Source organism: Cervus canadensis, chromosome 19, assembly GCF_019320065.1.
Source record: "Cervus canadensis isolate Bull #8, Minnesota chromosome 19, ASM1932006v1, whole genome shotgun sequence".
Lineage (NCBI taxonomy): Eukaryota > Metazoa > Chordata > Mammalia > Artiodactyla > Cervidae > Cervus > Cervus canadensis.
Window position 1 is genome coordinate 26,067,773 of NC_057404.1, and position 15,454 is coordinate 26,083,226.

Consider the following 15,454-nt stretch of genomic DNA (forward strand, 5'->3'; position numbering starts at 1 on the left):
CTAATGTTGTATAGCAGAGCAAATATTGAAACCTGAGAATTCTGCTGTTCAGTGGGTGCCTGTATTAAAGAAACCATTATATTCATGCTTTGGAACACCATTCAGCAATTAAAAAGTACAAATTGTTGATACATACAAAAACTTGTATGAATTGCAAAAACATTGTATGTAGTAAAAGAAGCCAGTCTCAGTTATATCCTCTTATATATAACTCTGGTATGATTCTGTACCAGAGTTTAGAAGTAGGACCATGGGGTGACTGTGAGGATATGCAGGCCTTCCCTGCTGGCTCAGAAGGTAAAGAGTCTGCCTGCAGTGCGGGAGACCCAGGGTTTGATCCCTGGGTCAGGAAGCTCCCCTGGAGAGGGGAATGGCTACCCACTCCAGTATTCTGACCTGGAGAATTCCATGGACAGAGAAGCCTGGTGAGTTACAGTCCATGGGGTACAAAGAGTCAGACATGACTGAGTGACTAACATTAACATAAGGATATAGATCAAGTGAATTTTGGAGGATGATGGAATTGTTCTGAAACTTAATTATACACAAATACATCTTTTAAAATGTGTAGTCAATTTTACCAACTGAAAAAGTCAATTTTACTGTATTATCATACTTAAAAAATTAAACTGTAGTACTTTTGTAAGAGTCATGATTCAAGACTTGGCCACCCCACTTACAACTATGGATCATTGATCAAGTTGACTTCTCTGATATATTTCAAATCTGCTAGAAAATTGCATCTTACAAAGCATTACAAGATAATATTTAAACTTAATATTTATTGAGAACTCAATATATGCTGCTCACTGTGGCTAAGAAATTTACATCCATTATCATATTTAAGATTCATTATGGTCAGGCTTGATTGACACCTTTTGCATTCAACAGGAAAGTAAACTGAGTCCAAAAGAGGTTAAGAAAATTTGCCAAAAAAAAAAAAAAAAAAAAAGGAGAGGGAGGACTGTGAGAGAAACCACTTGACCTACCTAAGCTTACAACTATATTATATTGCTTCTCCTGGGGAACAATGGCTATGACAACCACCCTTACTGATATTTGATAAAAGAGTCCATATGAAATGGGATATTTGCTATGCATTTCCTGAAACTTATTCTGAAAGCAGAAAAAAAAAAAAAACCTTTGTTTTATCATTGCCCATATGCACTCTCAATTATTCTTCAAGCTAGTTTCCTTGGATAGATATTGATGGGGTCTGTGCTCACGGAGAAATCCAGCTGACATGCAAACAAAGACAAGGAGGAAGCTTAGCTCCAAGCTAGTGTCATTCATAATGGCTGACCTTGTACTGTGAATTTTAACTGTTGAGCAATTGAATTTCAGATTTCCAAGCAAAAGTGTTACATGGGTATAGGGACGGTGTTATGAGGCTGCGTATACCTGGATAAGAAAGAAATCTGTCTTCACATCATCATACTTTTGTAGGCATGTAGGTCGTCTATGTAAACTCCATTTACACAGAAAGAATGCAATTAGAATTCAGATAATAAACTGTTTCAACAGAGAGCAAGACAAATCCACTGAGGACTCATTTCAATATATCAGTATATACCAAAGACTTCATACATTTTGGAGCCCCTAACATAAAAATAGAGTACATTACAAAGATAACAATATTATGGCATCATCAAGGATATACATATTTTTGAGTGTGGCAGTTAATAAAGTCTGATGATCACTTTCACTTCAGTTTTTTTCCAGAAAAAGTCATGCTTCTTTAGTAGTTGTCATGAGAAAGGCTCTTGTCTATGACATCTTTATTGATGTTATTCAGTACTACTCAGTTAGAAACTGTTATTTGAACATCCCCCCAATTCAATGTTGAACTCTAACTCCCAGGACCTCAGAACGTGACTGTATTTGGAGATAGGACCTTTAAAGGGGTAATTAAGCTAAAAATGGTGGTATGTCTTAATCCACCAGAACCAATGCCGTTACAAGAAGAGAAAATTTGGACTCAGAAAAAGACATCAGAGATGCACACCTACAGAAAAAAGACTATTTGAGGACATAGTTAAAAGGAGGTCAGAGATCTGCAAACCAAGAAAAGCTCATAAGTAACTATATCTGCCAACACCTTGATCATGGACAATACATTTCCCAAAATGTGAGAAAATATAATATTATTATTTAAGCCGTCCAGTTTGTAGCATTCTGTTATGGCAGCCCTAATAAACTGAAAAAGCAACTATCCTTTAACTTACCTTGTCACATTGGCCATAAATTTCTCCCAATTCATAAGACATCTGGCAGTTTGATGTTCTTAATATTGAACTGAGAAAGTTAATTTTTTTTAATTAAATATAAAAACATTGTGTTTTTTAGACTGTTCCTTATAAAAACTTAATATATTCAGAAGAATAAAAGTAAATTTCAGTGTAAGCAATGGAAAAACAATAGCTTTTCCATTTTTAAATGGGGATTAAATGTGGTTTATTTTACTGTATGGTGAACTAGAACTGAAGAGTCCAGGATTCAAATCACTACTCTGTCCTTGGAGAGATTACTAACCTCTTTATCTAGGGCCATAAATTATCTCCAACAGTGTCTATGGAGAGAGGGCTAGATCATCAGCAAGGTACATCTGGTTCTTCTTTCAATTAGTCAAACAAACAATACAACTGTGATTCAATTTCTTTTCAAATCTTAATGGATGGAAAGATAATAAATGCTATCTTCCCTTAACAGGTAACCAAATTATGACAGCCAGCATGCCAAGTCCAATAATCTCACTATCAATACCCTTCATGGAACAAAAGTCAACCTGAGAAATCTTTAATTCAGAAAGATTGTTAGTTTGGAGGCAGAAAAACCTGGTTAACAACCCAGCACTACTATGCTGTGTATCTAACCGTATGACTCTAAACCTACTGACCAAGAGGGATCTGTGTCTCTTAAAATCTGCCTCAGTGACAAAGAAGATAAAACATTTGGAAATAAGTATACTACACTAGTTATAGTCTTTAAAAGAGCAGAAAATACGTCTCTATTTTCTGAGTATCATCTCTAGTTCCTTGCCAAATTTATAGTACAGAATCAAGACTCAACATACACTCATTGAATGAATAAAATCTTATGATCTTCTAGAAAACATAGACATTAATACTCATTATACAGATGTAAAGTAGATAAATGATATACATTACTTTTCAGAGAAGGTGCTCATTAAAGAGTAGTTTTGATATGAGTGTTCATTCATCTTATTTTATTGTGTTCCTGTTATAGCGTGACCAGTTTACTAGGCAGCAAAGCTAGAAAAGTGACAAGGCATTTTTCCTAAGTTCACTAGAAAAGGAGATGGGCAACAAACACTGATTGTATCATACTACAATTAGGGTTTTAAAACGCAAGTTCTCTGGCACAGAGTCAATATATTAAACTATTCTTGGATTTTTCATTATTAAGGTAAATCTTAGCTGGTAAAATTAATGAATTCCAAATTTCAATGCAGATGTTCCATATGGCAGAAAACTGCTTTTATTCCATGTGTCGTTCAGCCGTCTTCATCTGCCATCCTCTAGGGTCTTTCAATCTCTGTATTTGGCTTCAGGATGTTGGAAGAGAGCCAGGAGAGGACACAACCACTTCTTAAACATCTTAACTTGAGAGTGATGCATACCATTTCTATACACAGGCCACAGCAAAAGCGAGATAAAGGATTTTACCTAGATGATAGGGAATCTGGAAAATGGGACCCCTGCCCAAAAAGGTGACAGCTCCTTGATAGGTGAATCTTTTGAATGGTTATGATGGGTTTGTTTGTTTGTTTGGTTTTTGCCGTAGGTGCCCACAATAGGACAAGTGCTCCTTGACTGAAGGAGTTTCTAGAGGCCTTCAGAGATGTGATGGTACATGATCTAGAGTAGAATAATGAACAGGCATTATCCAGGAGCATTGCCAAGAAGGATGTCCCAGGTGAAGTTAAAACACATGCAATGGTTACAGGCTAGACAGAGCAGATGTAAACAGGAAAAGAAGGGAGTTCCATCTTGCTTCTGTACTCACTGTGTGGTAGTGAGGAGGGAGGATGAGTTTACAGAGATGAAGAGCCTAAATGTCATTATAGTAACACTCTATCTTCTCATTCCACTTCCTCCTCGCCTCAGAATTTTCATTGATTGGGGTAGGTCTTCACAAACTATTGTTCTCTTTCTTGCTCATTCAAGAGGATAATATCCTTGCCAGACAGAGCCACTAAAAGGGAAATCTTTTCTATTGAATGACTGACCTTTTAATTCTCACAATTGACTGTGTAGATAAAGCTTGGTCATGTGTCTCAGCCAATTGGCCCTCTACTGAGAAGGGCAGTGCACAATTCTCACATTGACACAGACATAACTTGAGTGCACCAAGGACATGGGCAAGGGTCATTCATATAGCTCCTGCTAATTAACTGCCTTTTGAAATGTGGGCAGTGCAGCGTATTGTGTCCCGGTATTGTGTTTCCTCATCGATACCCTTCAGCAGAGAGAGCAGAATCCCCAGTGACAGCAATATGTTCATTTATTTTTAATATTCCATGACCTACTCAGGGTTATGGCCTCATTAAAAAGCTATTGATGTCTTTGGCGTATGGTTGTGAAGTGTCCTTGTTGTCCGCGTTTAAACGTGATGAAGAAAGAAAAAATGAAAAAAGGTTGCCCTAGATCTTCCCAAGACTGTAACAAAACCTGACAAGAGTAATTGTTTGCTACTTCGGGGACTTACAAAAATAGATACCCAATCAAACCAGGTCAGTAATTTTGCTTCTTCTATATTTGGTTGAAAAGGTGTTATTTTTAAAGTTTTAAATTGGTAACATTAATGGAAAAAGTATGGCTCCTTATGAATTTGATTTAATTAATTTTCTGTATAATAATAGGATTTTAAAATATGTAGAATCTTTTAAGACTTATGTATGTAAATCCCACAAACCATCTTTTCACTGATCTCTACAAAAAATACTGTACTGGGGAGACTGATGAATAATGTGTATAAGTCTACGTGGTCCAGGCTGAGATTTTAAAAACTGACAGCTGTCAGAAAACTGTGACTATCACTAGATTGCCTGGAAATTTACAGACAGTCATAGAGATGGTATTACATTTTTTAAAATATATGCTTATTCTTACTGACTGTTGATAAGTGGTATTCATGATGATATATTTCTCCTAATGTCTTTCTTTGGTGTGTAGAATCTTCTGAATGACACAGGAAGCATTGCATTCTGCTAAGCTTCATTTTGCTAATAACTTCATCATAGGACAAATTGATTATCTGGAAACTGGATGTCAATATTTGAACATATGTTTACCCAAGCACTGCCTGTATTTCTAATATCTGCCATAGAGTGCTGCAGGAACTGGGATAGAATGATCAACAGACTAAGACCCTTGACTTTGATATATTCATCACTTAATTGGACAAATGAGTATGTGAAAAAGATTCTATTGAATTTGCATAATTAAGAAATATGAGTACAAAGTCCTCTGGGAGCAGAGGAAGATAGGAGAAATAAAGAAATTTGCTTGGACATTTATACTTCTATAATTGTACAAGTTAGAATCCCAGACCATCCACTTCTCTGTCACCTATGAATGATGTGATTTTGAGTTCATCACTATTTCTCCAATCTCATGTAGATAATAAAAATACAGGGTGTTTTGAGAATTAAAAAGAATAATCCATTACTGTAGCTGAAATAACATCTAATAGAGTATAGTCCCCATGATATTAGTTCTTTCCAATATTAATATAGAGGAGATGGGTAATATACTAGATCTGTGATATTTTAGGTGGGTCTTTGAAAGTGAAAGTTGTGTCCAACTCTTTGTGACCCCATGGACTGTACAGTCCATGAAATTCTCCAGGCCAGAATACTGGAGTGGGTAGCCTTTCCCTTCTCCAGGGGATCTTCCCAATCCAGGGATCGAACCCAGGTCTCCCTCATTGCAGGTGGATTCTTTACCAGTTGAGCTACCAGGGAAGCCCTAGAAAGATACATAAGGGTTTACTAGGTTTAAAAACAGGGGAAGGATACTATTCTAGGGCAGAAGAGATAGGTGCAAAAGCACAAATAGATTGTGGCACAAAAAGCTATAATATCACAAGATCATTGACTTAGGGTCCCATTTTCTTTGCTTCAAGACAAAAAAAAAAAAACAAAAAAAAAACCTCCCAGCAAATGTCTATTTATTTATATTTTAAGAAGAAAATGAAAAAAATGAATGCACATTGAAACCATCTAGATAATTTGTAAATCCTCAGGTTCAGTACATCCTATTTTACCAATGAAGAAGCTGAGATGCTATTGACAATAGTTGAATTAACTTGCTCTGTATTATCATACTGAAAAAAAGCTGTCAAAATGCTGGCAACACCAAATGCCACTGAGAATGTTGAGTTTCTATCGAGACTCTCATTCATTGATGGTAAGAGTGCAAAATGGTACAATCACTTTGAAATATAGTTTGGAGGTTTCATACTAAACACATTCTTAAAATCCAACACTTATACTCCTTAGTATTTATCCAGATGAGTTAGAAACTTATGTCCACAGCAAAGTGTCCATGCAGATGTTTTAGCTGCTTTATTCATAGTTGCCAAACTTGAAAGTAACCAAGATGTCCTTCAGTAGGTGAATGAATAAGTAAACTGTTGTATAATGGAATAGTATTCAATGCTACAACGAAATGACCCATCAAGCCATGAAAAAGACACAGACAGAACTTGAATGCACATTACCAGGTAAAAGAAGCCAATTTGAAAAAGGCTACACAGTGTATGATTCCAAGTATGACGTTCTACAAAAGACAAAACTGTGGAAACAATAAAAATGCAGAGCACAGAGAATTTTTAGGGCAATGAAAATATTCTGTATGATACCATTATGATGGAAGCATGTCATCACATATTTATTCAAACCCATATAGAACATACAACATCAAGAGTGAAATGCAGAGTATGGCTTTGGGTGGTTATGATGTGCCAGTGTAGGTTCATCCGCTATAACAAATATGCCACCCCATGTGCATGTTCTTATCCCTCAGTCATGTCCGTTTCTTTGCAAACCAGGCTCCTCTGTTCATGGAAATTTCAGGCAAGAATAATGGAATGGGTTGCCATTTCCTTCTCCAGGGGATTTTCCCAATCTAGGGACTGAACCTGTATCTCCTGTGTCTCTTGCATTGCAGGCAAATTCTTTAGGCACTGGATCACTGGGGAAGCCCATACCACTCAATACGGGGAGTTTGCTTGTGTGGGAGCAGAGGGTATATGGGAATTCTCTGTATCAACCCTTCAATTTTGCTGTGAACCTAAAACTGCTCTAAAAATAATAAACTTAAATTTCAAAGAAGCCTAAAATTCAGGTCCACCTAATCTAATCTCTAAAACATATGTGATTTTGACTTCATTAAAACTAGGGTTAGCTGTATGTGAGACAGCAAAAGAGACACAGATGTATTGAACAGTCTTTTGGACTCTGTGGGAGAGGGCGAGGGCAGGATGCTATGGGAGAATGGCATTGAAACATGTAAATTATCATATATGAAACAAATCACCAGTCCAGGTTTGATGTATGAGACAGGGTGCTCAGGACTGGTGCACTGGGATGACCCAGAGGGATGGGGGTTCAGGATGGGGAACACATGTACACCCATGGAGGATTCAAGTCAATGTATGGCAAAACCACTACAATATTGTAAAGTAAAACAAATTAATTAATTAATTTAAAAAAAAAAACTAGGGTTAGGACTGGGCAATTCTAATTGACACTGTACTAGGCAAAGAATCCATATCACTTAAAAGTATGAAATCATTTTGCCAAATTTCAGTCAAGTTAGTTGACCGAATTCTCTAGCAGTACTTCATGTAAATTCAACAACAAGGGAATGTAATTATTCCTGCATGTAAAATGACATCTGTATATTCAAAGCTATGGTTTTTCCAATAATCATGTACAGATTTGAGAGTTGGACCATAAAGAAGGCTGAGTGCCAAAGAAATGATGCTTTTGAATTGTGGTGCTGGAGAAGACTTTTGAGAACTCCTTGGGCTGCAAGGAGATCAAACCACTCAATCCTAAAGGAAATCAACCCCGAGTATTCATTGGAAGGACTGATGCTAAAGATGAAGCTTTGATACTTTGGTCACCTGATTCAGAGAGTCAACTCATTGGAAAAGACCCTGATGCTGGAAAAGACGGAAAGCAAAAGGAGAAGGGGGAGGCAGAGGATGAAATGGTGAGATAGCATCACTGACTGCATGGTCATGAATTTGAGCAAACTGGGAGATAATGGAAGAAAACGGAGCCTTATGCTACAATCCATAAGGTCGCAAAGAATGGGACACAACTTTGTGACTGAGTAATGACAACAAAATAGAAAGTGAGGTTCATAGGAATAATATGGAGATCTTTAAGAATAAATGAGGAAATTCAGAAATCTAGAGCTTCAGAGTTATGAGCTGGCACGTCATGGAGTTAAGAATCATGCCCATCTCTATCAGATTCCCAAACCCATGTCCTTTCCACCTTATCTAGATGGCCTCTTTTGATTTATAACTTGGCCAAAGCTATTGGAACTGTGTGCATCTGGACATATATAACAGCCCTCTGGACTCCTTTCTTGTATACATCATGGAAGATCATCAATAACTCTCATGGTTTTTCACCAGCTTCTTTTTAGGAAGAACTGTGTTTAAATAAATCAACCAGATTATGAAATGAAGTTCACACTGAGTGACAATATAAGCCAAGACAAATACAAAATAAATCTTCTACAACATCATCCCATCCACACTTAGACTCACACTGGTCTTTCTCCATTTTACATTAGCAGGTCAAAATATGCCTCTCCAAAGAGACTACTTTGTCCCAAATGGAATAGTATGCCAAAAAGCTGATAGAATAAACACTCTCTAAATCAAGTAATAGCAGAACATCAGTTCTCATACAACTAATACAAATACAGTTACAATCTAGATACTCAGATTTCAAAATAGTCATTCTCTCTACAAACACACTTATTTGAAATTTAGCAGTATATCAAAAATGGACTTAAAAAAGATTATATATAGTATAATATGATATAATGTAATATACCTACATTTATTATAAATCAGATTTGCATTTACTATATATAAAAATATAAACACATAAATATATAATATAGTATATATACTATATATCACATGTAAATATTTTATATTTTAAAATATTTAAAATATTTTATATTTTTATATATATAAATAAATATTTTATATCAGATAGAGTTTTCTCCTCTTTAGGTCACTTTCAGAAATGCAATAGCTATGAAAAAGTAAGGATGTTTTCAGTCATAGCTCAGATATTATTTGAATAATGAAAGACAGTAGACCTTGAAAGTGGTTGAGATTCATTCTATTTACTGTTTTTTATTGTTCTTATTTCTCAAATAACTAACATTAATGTAGCACTTGCTATGAGCCTGATATGCTTATAAAAATATGTGTGTATTTTTTCACAAAGTCCTTAGACTCTCCCTAGGAGACATTATTATTATTGGCCCCATGCTGTAGATAAGAAAACTGAGGCATTAAAATGGTAAGTAATTGCTTGTATTCATGCAGTTGATAAGGAATAGAACCAGGATTTATACCCAGGCAATCTGGCTTTGGGAAGATCCATTGGAGAAGGGATAGGCTACCCACTCCAGTATTCTTGGGCTTCGCATGTGGCTCAGCTGGTAAAGAATCTGCCTGCAATGCAGGAGACCTGGGTTCGATCTCTGGGAAGATCCCCTGGAGAAGGGAAAGTCTACCCACTCCAGTATTCTGGCCTGAAGAACTCCATGAACTATATACAGTCCATGGAATCACACTGAGCAACTTTCACTTCAGCCTGGCTTCAGAGTCTACCCCTGATTTCTTCTCCAAGTACTCACTTGGTACATACTATATAGTAAACTCTCTACTAGATGGCTTCACCACCATTTAATACAACCCATTCTCTCTTTTTTTTTTTTTTTTTTTTATCTCAAACACTTGCATTGAGATAGATTGGGTAACTGACCAACCAAACACATCACTCTCTTTTTCTCTCCCCTACCACCCAGAAACTTAAAGACTGGATAAGGAATGGTCTCAGCTAGATGGGAGATGAGGTTGTGGAAAATGCTTTAACAGTGGTTCCTAATCATTTTGGCACCAGGAACCAATTTCGTGGAAGACATTTTTTTCCATGGACAGGTATTAGGGGGATGGTTTTGGGATGCTCCAAGTGTGTTACATTTATTGTGCACTTTATTTCTATTATTATTACATCAGTTCCACCTCAGATCATTAGGCATTAGATCCCAGAGGATGGGGACCCCTGTTTTAACTAAGAAGTGTCTCCTTCTCCCAAAATACTTTTGGTTAGGGGTACAAAACATAACAAGGCATGTAACCCTTTGAAGTCCAACCAGATGAAGGAACAATTGATGGCCCAGCTGCAGTACTCAGACTTACCAAACTCCTCTGCCAATTCCCAGTCATCTTCCCAGGCAGCCGCATTGTTCTCATCAGCATGCTCCATAAATTTTGCACTAGGATGCAAGCTGCTGGCTTGAAGCTGACCCTGAATTGAAAAACCTCACCCAAGGCCAACTGTTGTAAGGAGAGGACTTGGGGGTCCAGAAGGAAACACCAGTACTTGCTGTTCAGCAGATTTGTCAGCATTTAGAGATTACAGGAGAGATAGAGAACACCAAGATAAGGCTAAGTTCCCCAAGGGGCAATACTGTCGGCTTGTGATGTAATTTCTTTTTTTTTTTTAAACTTTGGTCAAGCAAAAACAAAAATTCAGTATCAGGCAGGTTGTTCTTAGTAGTTACAAAAACATGTTAAGAAGATTAGGTCTGCCTGTAGATTTTTTTTTCCCTCTTTACCTTCCAGTGAACTTTCTTCTTTTTCCCTTCAAGCAATAGAGGGTGACCTAGGCTACAGAAATTCAGTTTCTTCTCATTAGAGAGTAGCCAGAGGCTCTTTAAACTAATAAAGCAGGAGAAAGATCACAGATGAAACAAGATAGGACATTCAGGTGGAGTTGACAAGAGAGTGCCTAGAGGGTTATGTTAATAATTACAGTTGAGGGGTAGGAATGAGACCTGTATAAAGAAAGCTATTTTATGATGTCTTTACAGCACTTTCAAAATGCTCTGCATAATAAAGCCAATTTTGAAGTTTCCCATCCCCCTCCCTCCAATAAACGTAACAGTTCTCCCCAGGAAATTATTCAAAAAGCAAAAGTAAACACTTTCCTTCTCCAAGCAGAACTGACTCATTTTTACAACAGGAAGAAGATGAAATAAAACATGCACTATAATACGTGGAGATTGCCTTCTTTAGCCTGTGGGAAATTCTGAAAAGCATATGTTTGGATCCATAAGGCAATTTCCTTTGGTATTGGCTAGTAAAAAGCTTATAATTCCACCCCCTTCAAGTCCTCTCTGAACTCTAACCAATTCCAGGTCTCTTCAGTAGATCTTTCCCTTGCTTTTCTACCACATTTCTAAGTACCTGCCAATAGGCAGTCAGTTGTTTAAATACACTTTACTTTAGTGTTTATTTGTTCATGTTTATAAAATTGCTCCACAGATACTTGGGGACAAAGGCTGGGGGCTGGTAGCTACACAAAAAAAAAAGAAAAGAAAAGAAACAATGTAACTAGGTTCCTTGTTTGATCAAATCACACCAGTAGAAAAACAGACATACCATAGGTAATTATACACTGTGTATCATTATAATAGATCATTTGGAAACATTATACATATAAAAACAATAAAATCTACATTGTATATTAATATAAAAGCAATAAAAACTAAAGTCAAGCATTGATAATAAAAACAAAAGAAGGAATGGAAGTAAGAAAAGAGATTACAAGAGATACATGTGGTGAGATGCATCTGGCTTTGGACACTATCTTGTTTGCTTACTAAGTACACTGACCTTGGTCAAATTATTTAAGTCTTCCAAACTCTGACTTCTTCAGTCCCTGTAGGTAAAGACTGAAGGAAAAGAATGGTAAAGAATCCCCTGCAATCCAGGAGATCTGGGTTCGATCCCTGGGTTGGGAAGATCCCCGGGAGAAGGGGATGGCTACCCACTCCAGTATTTTTGCTTGGAGAACTCCATGGACAGAGGAGACTGACAGGCTACAGTCCATGGGGTCCCAAAGAGTTGGACATGACAGAGTGACCTGACACTTCATAAGATGGAGAAAATGCTCACCTCAAATAAATCAAAACAATGATGAGAATAAATATGGTATTTAAACTAGTTAGCAGTGAACATACCAGTAATGTGCAAAAATATTAGGTAAATGAAATATTGTGGTGAGACAGGAAGGAAGCAGGAACTTAGCTACAGGTCCCCAGAGGTTGTGAAATTTGAGGTTTGGTCTAAAAAGGAAACAGCAGACAGAAATTTAAGAAGCAAGTAACAGGGAGTCTTAAAGTGAAATCCATCAAGTGCACAGAGCTATATAGGAATGACAAGTCATTGTTTGTGATGGGAGTATGGGTTCACGCTAAGTGATGGAAGAAAACGAGACTTGAAAAGTGAGTTAGGAGAAAACTGAATGAACTTTCATTCCATGCTAAAGAATTTTAATCTCTGAAAATAAGAAATATTTACAAATTTATCAGAAGAGAAATAAAATCTCAGAATTGTACTTTTAAAAGTGAAATGTGGAATTTTAGGTGCTATGTAGATAATGGATAACAGTAAGGAGAGACTGGGGCAGGACAACCAGTTATATATATTCATTTATAATATTTTTATTTAGGTTATATTCATATATATATTTTGGACTTCCCAGGTGGCACTAGTGGTAAAGAATCTGCCTGTCAATGCAGGAGATATAAGGGATGTGGTTTCAATCCCTGGATTGGGAAGATACCCTAGAGGAGGAAGTAGAAAGCCACTCCAGTATTCTTGCCTGGAGAATCCCATGGCAGGCTTCACAGTCTATAGGTTTGCAAAGAGCCAGACAGGACTGAAGTGACTTAGTATGCATGCATGCATATATAATTTTGAATTATATTTATATTACCATAGTATTATACAAATTTATATAATAATATAAATGCAATAAAACCTAAGGGCTCCCCAGGTGGCTGAGTGGTAAAGAATATGCCTGTCAATGCAGGAGATGCTAATTTGATCCCTGGGTGGAGAAGATCCCCTGGAGGAGGAAATGGCAACTTACTCCATTGTTCTTGCCTGAAAAATGCAACGGGCAGAGGAACCTGGCAGGCTATAGTCCATGGGTTTGCAAAGAGTCAGACAGGACTGAGCACACACCTAACAATAAAACCTAAAGTAAAACAATAAGATGTAAGAAGAGCTAGAAGTGGAAGAAAAGATTAGGAAGCTTTATGATTGACTGGATGTGGAGAAGGCGATGGCCCGCCACTCCAGTACTCCTGCCTGGGAAATCCTATGGATAGAGGAGCCTGGTGGGCTGCGGTCCATGGGGTCTCGAAGAGTCAGACACGACTTCACTTTCACTTTTCACTTTCATGCATTGGAGAAGGAAATGGCAACCCACTCCAGTGCTCTTGCCTGGTGAATCCCTGGGATGGGGGTGCCTGGTGCACTGCCGTCTATGAGTTTGCAGAGTCGGACATGACTGAAGCGACTTAGCAGCAGTAGCAGCAGGGAGTTATGAATCTAGATGTGTCACAGGCATTTCTGAGGCTTTTAGCTTGGGGGACTATGTGATTTGTGATTCTCTCAAAGATTATACATAATTCACAATGAATAGACAGAATGAAGGAGTGTGGTGGATTGGATCATTATTCTCTAATTCTTTACCATCATTCTGCATGTACCCAAACCCTTTGCCAGGTAACTTTGTAATACCTCCCACTGGAGATGGAGTATCTTCCCTTGTCTCACTGATGTTTGGCTTGACCAAATGATTGCTTTGGCCAATGAAATTTAGATGGAAGTGTCAATATGCCAGCTGCAGACTGAGGCTTTAATAAGAATAATTTTGTTCAGACTTACGTGTTCCAGGGATGCACTGGGGGAAGTATACACTCCAGATAACTTTGGGTCCAAGCAGAATGGACACGACTGAAGCTACTTAGCAGCAGCAGCAGAATGACAAAGCTCATGGAAAATATCTGTATCCAGGCCCTGAGGTAATCCCAACCAAACTTGGCCAAGCCTCAGCCTGAAGCAAGCTTCCCAACCTAAAAACAAGCTTCCCAACCTAACTTGTAATAGACCTACAAGCAAGACAAATAAATTCTTGCTTTTGTATGTCTTCTTGAAAGTTTTTTACTCAGCATTATTATGGTGTGTGCTAAGTTGCTTCAGCTGTATCCCACTCTTTGCGACCCCATGGACTGTAGCCCTACAGGCTCTTCTTTCCATGGAATTCTCCAGGCAAGAATACTGGAGTGGGTTGCCATCCTCTCCTCCAGGGGATAGTTCCCTAATATAAATTGACATAACCAACACTTAAATATTAATATCTAGTTCCAGTGTATTTCCCATGCCCAACTATCTCCTTCCCCTTGGATACTCTGAGCTGCCACAGAATTACTCTGATTAGTTCTTTTTTCTTTTGTTTTCTTAAGCAGAGTAATTTCTGCTATTTGTCACCCATTGAATTCCATTAGGTTTACAATTCTTCTAAGATACTTTAATAATTATCTTTCCAACTATAATGATAGAATAATGAGCTTACATGTTGGACCAGAAATTATTATGTATAGGAAATAACAATTTCATAAAGATTTAGTCAATGAATGAATGAATGACAGAGTGGATTCCATTGCTACAAATTATACATCCCTTATGCCAACTAAGCATCTTGAAGTCATGTTTCACTGATGAGTAACAAAAGCATTGAATTAAAGAGCATGGGTAGTACAAATACTCAAGATGTGTTTTATAAAAGAATACAGTGAGAAGACTGGAGAAGGGAATGGCAACCCACTCCAATATTCTTGCCTGGAGAATTCCATGGACAGAGGAACCTGGAGGGCTGCAGTCCATGGGGTCGCAAACAGACACGACTGAGTGACGAACACACACACACACACACACACACACACAGTGAGAAGAAATATGAGTAAAAAGAGAACAGGAAATAATGGTGTTGTTAAAGCAAAATAAGATAATTTTATGAAAGAGGAAGTGGTAAACAGTCTCAAAGACCAGAGATATATCAATTACGTTAGTTGACCATTAGCAGAATAAGGTCTTGAATACATTTTCCCTCGAAGGAATTAGTGATGATTGTGTCACAGGAATCTGAGCATTTTGCAGAGAATGGATTTTAAGAGAAAGAGAAAACCTTCCAGATACTGAGGAGTATCTGAAAAGGAAAAAAAAGTGAAATAGGGGAGAAAAAGATAAGAAAATATACACAAGCCTCAAGTTTATGCTTAAAACATTTCCTGTATCCACCTTAGCTGAC